The sequence below is a fragment of the Culex pipiens genome, chromosome 2 (genome assembly GCF_016801865.2).
Source record: "Culex pipiens pallens isolate TS chromosome 2, TS_CPP_V2, whole genome shotgun sequence".
Classification (NCBI taxonomy): Eukaryota; Metazoa; Arthropoda; class Insecta; order Diptera; family Culicidae; genus Culex; species Culex pipiens.
This window is the reverse complement of record NC_068938.1, coordinates 159791122-159807097: the sequence shown is the minus strand read 5'-3', so window position 1 is coordinate 159807097 and position 15976 is coordinate 159791122.

Sequence of the window (15976 nt, the reverse complement as noted above, 5' to 3'; positions counted from 1 at the left end):
AATATGACGAAATCATGAAGTATAATTTAATTAACTATTTTTTTTTATTTTAAAAATTGGTTGTTAAGTGGCCTCCAGAAAAAGTGCAAGTTATCAGTATTAATCAGTAACCTACCAGACCGAAACATAATTTTATGTGGCCTATAAAGCTGATTCAAATTCTGTTTAAATTCCTTCAAAATTTCCTTCAAAATCAGTGTACAAAAAAAAAATATTGCTAAACATATACATTTTCATTAAAATAAATTGTACAATCGATTGTAAACATTCAAGAATACATTGTATAATGTTTATTTTTCGTTTTTGATCGGAAAACGGCTTCTTTTACAAATTTTGAGTTATCGGATCAGAAAAAAAGGAACCAATAATGCAGAATCAAATTAATTGTTTTTCTATATTTTTGGGGTACCTTTTGATTCAAAATTTTGAACAAAAGGCTTTAAATTTTATATTTTTTGCCCCCGCCTTGATCTCAACCAGAGCCGAGGTTTTCTATAATTTCACATTTTTTCAAAATTTTTAATTTAGTATGATTTTATTCGAATGAAAAAAATCAATTTTAAATATTCGAAAATAATTGTCTTCAGAAGAGATTTTTTTTACAATGTGGTGTATTCGACAGAGTTGTAGTTTAAAAGTAATATTTAAGTGAAAAAGGTACACGGAAAACAAAATCACGATTTTTATTCTACTTTTTGCACTTAAAGTTGAATTCCCAAAAAAAAAAAACGTATTGTTTAGAGTAGCGATTCTCAATGAGGATACCGGGCCTACTTGATTTACATGGCAGGGGGTACCAGCCTAGAAGAAGTTTGAGAATCGCTGGTTTAGAGGACATCTTTTAGACACTTTCAAGTGATTTTTTCAAAAAAATGTATGGTTTTTGAAATTATAAAATGCTTTACTAAGAAATGGCACCCTGCAAAAAATATTCTCGAATAGCTAAGAAAATTTCCAACAATTATTCTCTTTTTCACTCTGTTAATCGGATTGTACTGCTTGTTGCTGAGTTACAGCCTCTTAAAACTAAAATTTTGTGAAAAGTGAGTTTTTCTCAGTGTAACTAAATTAGAACTAATTTAATGGATTGATTTTCAGTTTACGAAAAACAAAACTCTGGGGTTTATTTCCTGTTCTTTTCAATAAAAGTTATTTCGAAATTTAAAAACAAGAATAACATTTTATAAAGGCCAAAAACTTTTATTATTGACATTTTCAAATGCTGAGCTGGATTTAAACATTTGCAATATAATTGTTACTGAAATGAACAAAAAATTTCACGAAAGTTTCACAAAAGGTTCATTCTGTAACATCGAAAATTGGACCAATAATTCCCGAGATATCGAGGGTTGTGAAATGGTGGCACTGACAAAACAATCAACAAAGTCAAACTGAGACAGTTGCAGGAAATTTTCTCATTTTTTCGTAAAATGTTTTGGCAGGGTGCTTTTACTTTAGGATTTGAATTAATTTTTGATAAAAAAAAAGATTTGCAAAAAAATCTCCTGGAAATTATTATAACTTGAAAATAGTGCCCTCTATCAACAAGTGAGTAAAGTCATGTTCAATTGTAAATTAGATTTTGCATACAAAAACGGTTTCTGTTTTTTTTTTTAATAAAATTTAATTTGAAAAAAGCATAATCCTGGTTCCAGATATTCCACCATATTAAACCTTAGCGCTAAAAATAAAGTAAAGCTTTACGAAAAGTAATACTTTTCAGGACTAAAATGGGTGCTGAAAAATTGAGCTTTTTGTAATACTTTTCAATATTGTTTGAATTGAACGGTGAATTGACTAATCTTTAATTTCCACTCAAAGGGTGCAATCGAAAAGTACTTAACAATTTATTTGATTAAGTATTCATTTCAAAAATATCGGAAAATTTTACAACTGTTTCATATTTTAACATTGAAAATCGGACCCTTTGTTGCTGAGAAATCGATAGAAAAATATTTTCAGGAATGAACAATCATGGACACTATTTTAAAAAAATCGGAACTTATCGGACAAAATTTAACTTTGAGTGGCTATACTTTGAAAACGGTGCACTTTATCAAAAAAATGGAAAGAAGTTTCGATTTTACATAAAAAGCAAGGTCAAAAAATGTTAAGTACTATTAAAAAAAACATAACCCGTCGACAAAATTTTGGTCCATTCCTCTAAATGGCTTAAAAGACGCGGGGTTTTGTGTCCTAAAACATATAAAAAAATCAAAAATAAAAAAAAACGAATCTTGGGAAATTGAATTTTTGTAAAAAATAAACTTCATTAAAAAATCACCAATTTGTTCCGTGTACCATTTTTTTCTGAATAGTCCTCATCAAAACCTACAACTTTGCCGAAGACACCAAATCAATAAAAAAATGATTTGTATGAACAGCTCCCAAAATTGTACGGGTGAACCAATGACAAAAAAATGCTTCTTTAGTCATAAGGAAGCCCTCCACAAAGTTTGAGCCAAATAAAAAAAATAGTAAAATCTATTTCCGGGTTTGGAGGAGAATTGCTCATAAACTACTCAGCTCTGAAGACTCTGAAGTCTAACTAGAAAATATATCAGGTAGAATATAAACATCGTGATATATTTCATTACAATTTTTGTTTTCCTTAGGGTGGCCGTCAACTTCCCTTACCATGTGTTTTTTAATGTACACTAACGTGACATATACATGAAACTATCTTCAGTTAATTCGGATGAGCTAAAGCAAAAAAAAAAAAATACTGGATCTATAATTGCTTCACAATATTTTTAAAATAGAGGTTTTTGCGAATGCTCTGAATGTTTTTCGTTTCGTTTTTCAACAAATTTTATTTACATCCATTGAAATAAATATATTAGTCACAGCTGTAAGGATCCCCCAAAACTCTATACTGCACCTACAAAAACTATTGTTATACGATAAGGCCGTTGCAAATATTTTTTGAAGTTTATGTCCCTCGGCTCAGACCAAAGTCGAAGGGGGGGGGGGGGGCAAAAAAATAAAAAAAAAATATAAAAATTGAAATTACAAGCCTAGGTTTCAACATTTGGATGAAAAAAATGTTTTAAAATTCATTTTACAGGCGTACAGTTGCTTTCCAATAATTAGTTTTGAAAATATCGAGGTATTGACGGAATTTTTATTTTCGCAAAAAAAAACTTTTCGTGGGATTGTACATTGGTATTTCATGAAACATTAAAATGTTTTCAAAGGAGTTCAAACATGCTATATGGGTAATTCTCCGCCAACTCACACAGCAGTTGCCCCGACCCGTCTTCGATTTGCGTGAAACTTTGTCCTAAGGGGTAACTTTTGTCCCTGATCACGAATCCGAGGTCCGTTTTTTGATATCTCGTGACGGAGGGGCGGTACGACCCCTTCCATTTTTGAACATGCGAAAAAAGAGGTGTTTTTCAATAATTTGCAGCCTGAAACGGTGATGAGATAGAAATTTGGTGTCAAAGGGACTTTTATGTAAAATTAGACGCCCGATTTAATAGCGTACTCAGAATTCCGAAAAAACCTATTTTTCATCGAAAAAAACACTAAAAAAGTTTTAAAAATCCTCCCATTTTCCGTTACTCGACTGTATAAATTTTTGAAAAGTTGGTCGTCGTTGATCATGGCCGTTCATGGTCACCCGCGACAGACACGGACGACGAAACAAAGAGAAATGCAAAAAGTAACTTTTTCAAAACTTTTTTTCGCAAAATCGTGATAACTCGTGATGTTTATAAGCAAACCCCTCATGTCTATATATTAAAATTTTTGTAATTGTCTGCTCTACAACTTTGTAGAATATTGTTACACTCTAAAAAATAACCCTGCAAAGTTAGAAAAAACACGAAATTTTAAAATGAAAATTTTTGTTCTAAATGAAAAAATGACCCTTCTGGGTCAATGTAGATTCGAAAAGAACATTAAATTTCCCATAAAATGACATGTTCCAAAAAATTTTACAGTCGAGTAACGGAAAATGGGAGAATTTTTAAAACTTTTTTAGTGTTTTTTTTTCGATGAAAATTCGTTTTTTCGGAATTCTGAGTACGCCATCAAATCGGGCGTCTAATTTTACATAAAAGTCCCTTTGACACCAAATTTCTATCTCATCACCGTTTCAGGCTGCAAATTATTGAAAAACACCTCTTTTTTGGCATGTTCAAAAAAGGAAGGGGTCGTACCGCCCCTCCGTCACGAGATATAAAAAAAACGGACTTCGGATTCGTGATCAGGGACAAAAGTTACCCCTTAGGACAAAGTTTCACGCAAATCGAAGAGGGGTCGGGGCAACTTTTCCCGATTTCGTGTGAGTTGGTAGAGAATTACCCATATATGATTATAAAAGCGGGAAAATGCATTTTAACTGGTTTTCAGTTGATTAAACTTTAATTTTCATTAAAATTTAGAAGTTTTTCGAAAAAAAAAATTTTGTCCCCTGATTATTCAGGCCAATTTTTGGGGGGGGGGGGGGGGGGGGGCGACATAAACTATGAAAAATATTTGCAACGGCCTTACTAAAGAAATACACAGAATAGAATTGAACAATATTTTTAAAATTCCGTAAATTCAGTAATTAAAACTTTAATGCATTTGAATCCTACTTTTGATAATTCTATCAATTCTAAAATCAACAAATAGTAAAAAACATTCCACTAAAAATGAAAGGAAACAAATACAACTTCCACTAAGTGATCCCACCGAGCTTTCGATTTCATGCTCACCTCATCGCCGCGGTGGCATCGTTCGATCTTTGCCCCGACTGTTTTCTTTCATTTGCTCGCGCTGAGTTCCTGCCTGCTCACCTTACCTCCTTACTTTCAACCGTCGATATCTCGTCATTTTGATCGCGATCCTTCGCCCAAACAACAACCTCCGGGAGGAGAGGTCCAAATCTAATTACCACCACCACCACCACCACGGGCTTGGGTGAGATTTCCGATAGCATTGTTTCAAACGTCTTATTCAACTTCTTCGTTTTTTTCTTGTTTTGTTTCGATTTTCTTGAGTTATGTTGGCCCCCAAGTGGAAAGCTTGTTTATAGTTTTTGCACCACAACCAACCCAACTCTTGACAAAATTGGGATCGTAAGTTCAGCCTGATTATATGCAAAAGTGCAATTTGCTTGGGAAATGGCAAAAGGAAATGGGAAAATTTCTTGTGAAATGTTGCTTATGCTGCCCTAGTTTACACTGGAAAAAATAAAAACATCAACGACTCAAATTTTCAGTTTTTCAAGAATTTGTTCATAATACTAACAAAATTAAAAAAAAAAATAGAATAACTTTTAACATTTTTTTTTGTACAGTGTAGAGCTGGTCGGTCATAGATGATGTATGTCCGTCCAGCTAGCCAGCAGTTGGCAGTCGATGCAGTCAGTTTGTGTCCGTTTGGATTAGTTTGTGCAAGTGCATTTTGATTGGACTCGCGTAGGAAAGTATGTGCACTTTCACATCGGTCAGTTCCGAGTGAAGGTGCATTATGAGAGCGGCTGATGGAAGGAAAGTTGGTTCTGTATGATTTTTCAATGTTAATTGAGGTGAACCTTAGGCTAGTTGGCTGGGTCATGGAATGTGATATTAGAAGTTGAAGTGCATGAATAGGAAGAAATCGGAAAAGTGTCCCATGAAATGAAATGTCTAATACATTTTTAAAATTTCATAAATATATTTCATGTGTCTTCAACTGTTGCATTTCTATTAGGCTGGTTAAGAAATCAAGTTCTTTTTAATCTTTTAAACGTATGGTGTGATCAATTGCCATCCAATGTAACGCTTATCACTTTCTCAAACCCCCAAATCAGAAAACAATCCGATAAACAAACCCCCTAATTTTTCACTGCATCCATTACTCATCGCCGGCGAAATTCCATAAATCTCCACTATTCCCCAATATTTGTAAATCATTTCTCCAATTTGGTCGGCTTGTTGTTTTTCGTTAGCACCGCTTGTTTTTTTCCCTATTCCTTTTTAGATTTGACCAAAAAAGGGCCATTTTGGGGCCCTCAAAGGCCGCCGGCCACTAACTGACCAGACTAGCCGATGAAAGTCTGGTCATAGTTTTGGGGCCGTAACCAGGCTCTTCTATGGCAACGCCGTTTGATTAAAACGCAAATCACACAATAAATCAATTCCAGTGTACAAAAAAGTGCCTTTCTCTGTTTACACAAAGCTCGGGTTCCCCGAGACCGGTCGAAGGTCGTCGCGCTTCCAATGGCACTCGATGGCATCTTTGGCGAACGGCATAAATCTCTGGGACCGATTCGCCCATTCACCACTCCACTACTGGGGGCATGGGTGTGCTTTTTCCGTCGTTGTCGTCGCCAAGATGAAAGGCAAAACTTGCGCGCCCGAACGAGATAAACATCTCATTTATAACTGCCGAAGCTTGGGACTTTCCTCACTCAGCCAGTCAGCAGCTCCAAATCCGAAGCGAAAATAATAAAGGAAATCAGTCAGCCGGCCTTTTTTTACTGTATAGTTGCAAAAGTCAAGATGTTCTGCAAAAAGAGTGCACACAAGCGCTCTTGAATCGCGTAACTTTTACTATACAGTTGGTGCGGGTGGGTCAGCTGTGAACAGTAAAAAATTAAATTTTCATGAAATGTACAACTCGTAAATATTTTTAAACTTGGTACCACATACCGAATATTGTTCCCTGTGAAATTTGAGGGCTTCTGGACTCAATATGCATCTGGAGGTTCCTTGGCCGAAATAAATAGACCCGATTTTTTTTGTTTGGCCATTAGGGTGACCTACGCCGGGTTAGGGTGGTCCAAAAAATGAAAATTTTCGCAAAAACCACTTTTTTCAAAAAATCATATCTCCGCGCCATTTCATCCGATTTAGTTGTCCTAGACGCATAAGAAACGTGATTAATTTGGCTATTTGGGAAAAATAGTAAGAAGTTTCAAAAATCTAGCTTAACATTTGAAAAGGTCGTATGAAAACTTAAAATGCTGTTTTGAAGGTCTCGGGACCAAAGGGCCTATGTCTGAAAATATTTTTATCGGATTCCTCGGAAAATTTAACATATCATATCAAAAAATGGTGAAGTCATGTCTTCAATACTCTGAGTTACGATTTTTTGAAAATAAAATCTCCCAAATACGGTAAAAAATCGACTTTTTTGAAAATTTTGGTACCCTAACATGTATACTGCCCATGATCGCATAAATGTCCCATATGCATTTTCATCGTTTTTGAGTTATTGATGCAGTTTTGTTCAGAATCGCGAGATCTTTCAGAAAAGCCTATAACATCCAGTACTTTGTTCTAGAAATCAGGAGGAAATCCAGTTTTTTCGTGAAAACTTAACACGTAACCTTATGTGTGGGACAAACTTCAAATGCGTTTTTCTCAGCTTGCTGTTTTTGCATATGGGACATTTATGCGAACATGGGCAGTATAGGTCATCGCTGAAATTTTCAAGATATCTCAGTTTTAGTGAAAAAGTTGATTTTTTGCCGTTTTCGTCATTTTCCCATTTTTGCGCGTGGCGTGTCGAAAAACACAGTTTTTATTTTCAAAAAATCGTATCTCAGAGTATTGTTATTTGAAATTTTCCGAGGAATCCGATAAACATATTTTCAGACATAGGCTCTTTGGTCCCGAGACCTTCAAAACAGCATTTGAAGTTTTCATACGACCTTTTCAAATGTTAAGCTAGATTTTTGAAACTATTTACTTTTTTTCCCAAATAGCCAAACTAATCACCTTTCTTTTGCGTCTAGGACAGCTAGAATCGGAGATATGATTTTTTGAAAAAAGTGATTTTTGCTAAAAATGACGAAAATTGTCATTCTTCGGACCACCGTAACACGGCGTAGGTCACCCTAATGGCCAAACAAAAAAAATACGGGTATAATTATTTCGGCCAAGGAACCCCCACAAAAAATTTGAGCCCGATCGGAGAACTTTTTTTTCGAATCATGCTGTTTTAGTGGGGAATTGCTGTATGATCAAATTGTTATCTGGCAAAGGTTAAAATTGTGCCACCTAGTAATCAGAATTTATTTTTCCTACATTTTTTTCCGACTCATTTTGTCGTCAGCAAAGTTTCAGTAGAAACCATTACAAACAACGGATTCTAGTCACGTAGCATACTGGTATTATTGAATTTCTCCCATTTTTGAGTATGTTACGTACAATTTCCGATAAAAATATTTGCAGTCATAGGCGTTTTGGCCCAGAAACCATTTTAAAGTTTGATACGACCTTTTCAAATGTCACGCTTTATTTAATATTTCTCAAACTATTCTATCTTGAAGGTCCTTTCATTTGTGTCCAAGACAGCTTAGATCGGTCAAAATGGTGCAAAGTTATGATTTTTTGCAAAATGTGTTTTTTTGGCGAGATTCGAGAGAGATTTTTTTTGGCGAGAAAATAATTCCCAACCTTTTAAAATAACTTTTTTAGTGCAGGCACTTTTTGGGCACTATTTCAAGAAATAAAATTATTGATGAAGTTTCTGAAAACCGAACATAAAGTGGCTATATCTCGAAAATTGAACCCTTTCCATATATAAAAAATGTGAAGCAAGGAAAAAAATTGTTTGAAATTCTATATTAAAAAAAAAGTCGATATTTTTCCATAGGGCTAGTGATTTTTCTTGGCAAAAATTTCGCGGCATCCTAATTACAAAACTTTGGAAAATCACGGCAACTTCACGGTACGCTAAAATCTGCCTCAAATTAACGCAAAAGTGTGTTATATAATGAAAGTAGTGTACCTAATTGTTACCGAAAAAGTTAGCAGTAGTTCATGATACAAACATCCCAATTGATTCAAAATATTCATTACAAAAAAAAACTAATTTTTCAACTTTAAAAACACTTGTTAAATTTTCAACTGCTGAATTGACTATTCAGTTAACTGTCAACTGAAATTCGAGAAAATGAATTTGTTTAAATATTCCCAAAATGAGAATGAATGAAATAAAATTGTGTTTGTTGTCATGGTTTTGAGCCAAAGGGAAATTTGAGTTTTTCAAAAGAATTTAGGCAAAATTTAATGGCAGTTTTTTTTTAACATTTTTTTTGTTGATTTTATTGATTCCTACAAATCATAAACAATGCTTATAAAATTTTCTATCAACATATTTTTGTATTTTAAACCAATTTTGTTATTTCACCGCGTAATATGTAATTTGCTCATCGTTATTGAGAGAAAAAAAAATCAGATATTCATAATAAAAAAGCAACACTGCTTCACGTTTTCTTTCCCTGAAGCTTTGAATAACATTATTTAACATTATTTTTGGAATGTTGTGTAATAAATATAATTGTTCATGTGTTGCTTTAAACTTCACATTGTATAATTCTATTTAATTAACAATCAAAACTTATTTTTTAACTAGAAATTTACAATCAATTATCATCATTTTTTTAAATATTGTAGTGAACAATTTCTTTAAAAAAAAACTATTAATTTGCAATGCATTTTTTAACTACTGCTTCCAAAATTCCAATTAAAATCCAGTGGAGTGTTTGGATTAAAAAATCAAAGTTTAAATACACTGAGGAGCAATTCGAAAATACATTATTTCGAATTTCATGGCATTTCACGGTATTTAACAAATAAAAAAATAAAAAACAAATAGCAAAAGACAAATTTCACGGATTACGCGGCTTCCTCGAAATTGCGAAAATCACTAGCCCTATTATCCAAAAATTCATAACCTGCCGGTAAAATTTTTGCCCATATTTTTCTGTGTCTAAAAATATACCATATTGTGTTTATAATGTTTTCATTTGTGTACAGGATCAAATCACGAAATAGTCTAGATTTTTATTTGTTGTGTCAGTATTTTGACAATTATTTTTTTCTCAACATAATTTGAATTTCCAAACATATTACATTTTGCGTATTGCTTTCAGTTATATTATATATTTATTTTATGTTTGCATTTGGATAACAACAATCTTAAACCTTTCCGAAAAAAATATAGTTCTACCTAGCTCGTTCAAAACTGATGTTATGATCTTTGAATTTTATGCCAGTTTTTACATTTTACAATTTTACATCTTTTTGAAACCATTGAATAGTAAAATTGTTAAAGGACACTAAAAACACATAATATACTTCAAAATATTTCATTTTTTTTGACAATTTCTTCTTATTTGCTTAACAAGTGTATGAAAAATATTTTAAAATTATTTATACGTGTTTTTTTATAACAGTGCTCTCCCCCGCACTCAACGCATAGTGTCGGCGGCGGCCACTTGGGACCGTCGGAAAGTGAGAGTTTTGGCGGGTTGGTCATCCCTCCCTACCCCAAAACCATCCCCATCCATCCGCGCAGTAGTGGCCACAATCAGGCGGCCACAAATAAATGGCTGCCATTCATAACTCTTTCGAGGGGGAGGCGATAGCCGATTCGCAACCTGATTTCGTCAAGAGTGCGTAAAGTGTGAAAAATGTGACGGGAAAGGGGGGGTACCCCTCTCGCTTGCTTGGTTTCGTGAAACAACCTCGAGCTGATGAAAGTTAATTTTAGGTTAAGTGTCATCACTGCATCGGGGCGGAACGGAGACGAAATTGTGGGAGATTTTTACGCGAAATGAATCGGTGGGATTGTGTATCGGGTGGTCTTTGGGTGGTCATGGACAATGGTGTGAATAGGATTTTGATTTTTTCGTTAGAGAATCACAAATTTTAGCAAAACAAAAAATCAAGAATAAATTCATCAGAAATCATAAGCCCCATCAACTTCACTGGGAATAACCACTCATTTCAAACAATCAACAATGAGACATAATCAGCCCAATTCGTCCGGTATAACCGGCAATTTGTCGCTATCTGACGGTCTTCAACCGATCAGTTGGCCGACTGGATGCTGCCCATCCACAATGCACATAATTCAAATCTAGATCGGGTTCATCATCTTTCTTGCTGGATGAGCTGGAATTGCGAAATCAATGTGCAATTTACCCCTCGGGGCATCACTTAATTTGTTCGGTGTTTGCTTTCAGATGACGATTCGTTGTTTCTCATCGGTTTTGTGATTTGAAAATTTAAAATCTGTATTGTTTTTGTGAAAGTAATATCGAAGCTCTAAAAAGTCCAGTTTGGAATTGACACTAACGTATAATTTCCCTTAATTCTGCCCCAAACTCGCAACTTGATCCGAGACCCAAGAATCAATCCCAGCTTCATAACTGGAAACGGTCGGAGCAATCAAATTGTCCGCCAAGAACGTGACTTCCAAATCTTCCGAGCCAAGATCGAATCCCGCGTCGGTGCGTGTTAGATAAACGAAGAAAGAAACAAATCATAGGATGATTGATTTGAACTATTATTACAGATGTGTATCATTATTCGTCCCGTGTATTATCCACTCTCGTTTGCTCATTTCGAGGTGGTTCGTCAAAATTGTGTGTGCGTTTTTTTCTTCTGTTCATTTGCTTACTCTCTCAAGACGATTGAGCTTCAACGTAGATATCCGAGAACTGTTGTAGGTGAGACTTTACTGACTCCAGGGTAGACGCAGGGTTTAATTCTTGGGCATTGCATACTTTCAGGAGATTCGCGAGAACAACGCCATCTGTTGGCGATTTTAAATTGCTTCTGTTGGTTTATTATTGCATACCTCCAGGGGTTAATCATAATAGCGGCATCTCATACAAACATGACTTCAACCCTGCCCCACAAGTCGCAATCATTATCCTCCTTCCTCACCGTCTACCGTAACGTACCCGTGGTCGGTTTGTCTTAGGAACTAATCACTTCTAAACGATCAACTCTGATTGCGCCGTGGCCCGACACACTGGCCCGGTGAAACAGGCCGAGGCCAAAAAATCACCCCGCCAATTGGCCCGGCTGGCCTCTCCGAAGACGACTTCTCCGCAGGTCTGTACGGCGCGACGGACCGACAAATGGCCGTTGGGGCTAGTTAAAATCGATTTAAGAAATGAAACAGGCGAGCCACTCTCGTCAAGTCAGTCACCGACTAAAGTGGGCAATAGCGTGGCTCACGGATATATGAAAAAGACAAAAGTGTTCAATTCCAAACGCCTCGACCGGATTTTTGTAGCAATATGGCCCCAGAACATAGCCTGAAACTTTGAGCGCATTTGGTTAAGGTTTAGTACTTCCACCATTGACCTGAAGTTAGTATGGAACTTTTAAAGATTTACTATGGGAAATTTTCACTTTTAACCTCTTCTTAGATAAAGTTTCCCAAAACCCAATCAAATTTTCTTATTCTCAAGTTTCTTATAGGTTTTGATCCGGGGAACAACTTTGTAGAACATCGCAAAGCGCTAGGAATTGATCCTGAAAAGATACAAAATAGTTTTTGGAGCTAGGATTTTTTTTTTTAACGTGCTCTAAAAATTTACCTGTATCTTTCCGGGATTAATTCCTAGCGCTTTGTGATGTTCTACAAAGTTGTTCCCCGGATCAAAACCTATAAGAAACCACTTCTTTGAGAAAAATTCATAGGGCATAGGAAAATATACTCGAAGAAGAGTTAAAAAGTTGAAAATAAATAAATTAAATTTATTGAAATTTCTTTATAACTTCAGGTCAATGGTGGAAGTTCTAAACCTTAACCAAATGCGCTCAAAATTTCAGGCTATGTTTTGGGGCCATATTGCTACAAAAATCCGGTCGAGGCGTTTGGAATTTAACACTTTTGTCTTTTTCATATATCCGTGAGCCACGCTAGTGGGCAAGCGACGGAGACGCACTTTGGACTTTGGCTCAGTCGGTGGAGGATCTCAATTACCGAGGTTCAAATCACACAGTGGAGATATTCAAATCGCTCGAAGACCTGGACACAACAGCTAACTTTGTTGGCAAGGTATAATTTTGGATTGTTTGTGTCCAGAGAACATCTCTCGATTGAAGGTTGCCTTCAAAAACGACAAATTCACTTTCAGCTGCAGTTTGCCGACAATCAAGATCATCAAAAACTCGTCATTCTCAGACAGGCCAGGTGTTTCAAAAGACGTAATCGATTCTCCGATTGTCGCGCACAATCGTGTGTGCGGACTTCCCCAAGTTGATAAAGCCTAATTTGGTCACTTCCACGCACGGGCCCATCCGCCTTCAAGTTCCACTCACTACTGAAGCTCGTGGAGCTCAATTAGGGGGTGCAAACAAAATCAACCCACAAAAGTGAGCGGAACAAGACCTTAACCTTTCCGTAATCTGTGCCATCCGGGGGTTTCGATACGGCGATGGTCATTCAGCGGCAGCACGCCCTTTCAGCTTATCTGGCCATAGTAGCAGAGCGCAACCCAAAACTTCATAACCGCCGTTTGCGAACGACTACGTATTCATCGTGCAGTAAATTGGGCTTATCTATCGCGTGAGTCGCACGGCCCCACCGAAAATGCTTGTGCCGTACGTAGCTGCAGAGTCACTTCAGGTGTGGCTGCGGAGTGGCATACAGGTGGATATGGTCGGATGAATTGCAGATTACGGGTGGTAGCTTGATAGCATCAAGTTTATTGTGGCGCTCATTGAGTTGTTAGGAGCATTATCAATTTAAGTGACTACATAGTATTCCTTACGAAACCAGTTAGAATATTTCAGTGCAAACCAGCAATTTCTTTCCAAAAAGCTGCTCTTGTTTTAAAAAATTCAATTGTATAATTTTTTAATGTTTAAGAATTATAATGTTTAAAAAACCATACTCAATTATCTGAAGCCTCGATTAATTGAAGTTTCACTCACCCAAAATTCAAATGTTCAAATGACTAAAATGACGCTAATAAAATATTAATCATGTTCATTTGGTAACGTAGCAAACAACTGACCAATTAAATGTGACAATTTTAGGGTGGTTGAACATAAATATGAAGATTTATCCAAATTCATTCTCCGAAAGTTTCCTCAATTTTCTCTTACTATAAGTTAGCCCCAATCAAATCACAATATTAGGATTTATGATATAGTGAAAACGCTCTCCATAAAGAGCTCCATTAGTAAAAAAAATAATTGAAGTAAACGAAAACCGAGATTTGGACAATATTCAATAGAGATTTATTTAAAAAGTAAATCCACAAAATACATTCTAAACAGGTGTAACTACAAGTCTTCACTGTTTACATGTTATTTGATTCCAGATTTAGATTCAGCGGCCAAACTTACTCAAAGAAACTATATCCCGGCCTCTAAACCATGATTGAAAATTTTGAAAATTTAAAATTGGATATTCTTTTTCACCCTAAATCCCATATAAATATCTTTTCTCTGGAGCGTTGAAATTGATTTTCTCATAGAGAAAAATATTCATAGTGAAATGTTGGTGAAAATTTTATTTTTCAACCAAAAACTCAATTGAAATGAAAAAGCATTCCAAATTTCACTTCATATGATTCCATATTGCATTTTTTTTAATTGAGTATTTTCGAAAAATACGGTATTTTGTGAAAAAAATTGAGTATAAATACTTTGAAACTTACTACATTCTCTACCAACTCACACGAAATCGGGAAAAGTTGCCCCGACCCCTCTTCGATTTACGTGAAACTTTGTCCTAAGGGGTAACTTTTGTCCCTGATCACGAATCCGAGGTCCGTTTTTTGATATCTCGTAACGGAGGGGCAGTACGACCCCTTCCATTTTTGAACATGCGAAAAAAGAGGTGTTTTTCAATAATTTGCAGCCTGAAACGGTGATGAGATAAAAATGTGGTGTCAAAGGGAATTTTATGTAAAATTAGACGCCCGATTTGATAGCGTACTCAGAATTCCGAAAAATACCTATTTTTCATCGAAAAAAAAACACTAAAAAAGTTTTAAAAATTCTCCCATTTTCCGTTACTCCGATTCTTCCGAAATTTTAAAATGAAAATTTTTGTTCTAAATGAAAAAATTACCCTTCTGTGTCAATAAAGATTCGAAAAGAACATTAAATTTCCTATAAAATGACATGTTCCAAAAAAATTTACAGTTGAGTAACGGAAAATGAGAGAGTTTTTAAAACGTTTTAATGTTTTTTTTTTATGAAAAATACGTTTTTTCGGGATTCTGAGTACGCCATCAAATCAGGCATCTAATTTTACATAAAAGTCCCTTTGACTCCAAATTTCTATCTCATCACCGTTTCAGGCTGCAAATTATTGAAAAACACCTCTTTTTTCGCATGTTCAAAAATTGAAGGGGTCGTACCGCCCCTCCGTCACGAGATATCAAAAAAATGGACCTCGGATTCGTGATCAGGGACAAAAGTTACCCCTTAGGACAAAGTATTACGCAAATCGAAGAGGGGTCGGAGCAACTGCTGTGTGAGTTGGCGGAGAATTACCCGTATATAATTGGCAACACTGCTTCATAAACTCGCTTTAGTAGTTTTTTTAAATTATAAGACATTCTTACTGTGAAATAAAAAAAATAATCTTATTGTATTTAAAACAATTGAATATTCAATTAGAACTGAATTAGAAGCTCTTCAATGCTTTTTCTATGTATCAAGAAAATAAAAGTCAAAATCCAATCATCACACCCGTTCATTAAGATCGCCTGGGTTCCAACAACCTTTAGAAGTGTGGGGACACCTGCCAATTAGGTTCTCATCACCATCGCATCCGGTCCAATTGGGCCGTCGATTGTCACCGCCATGAGACAGATTTTCGGAGAGCTTAAGCAAACATTCGCTCGGAATAATTGCCATCATGCTAGAGCGTCCAATTTCCCGTCCCGGGATAAAAATTCCCGGGAATTCCCGGGATTTCCCGAAAAAAAATATTTCCCGTTTCCCGGGAAATTTGTAAATTTCCCGGGAATTCCCGAAATTTAAGCGGAAGTATACATTTTCTTAAATTTTTGGAACTATTTTTTTAAAATGGTCTGAAAAAATAATAAATGAACAAACTCAACATGATTTTGTTCAATTAAATGTATTGTTTGGTTTATATATAATTAATCAAATTATCAGAAATTATGATATCAGAATTATTTCTGATAATAATAACTTTTGAAGCAACTGGGAATAGATCTTGCTTAATGAGTATTAAATTATTACAATTAGGTAAGCTATAAACA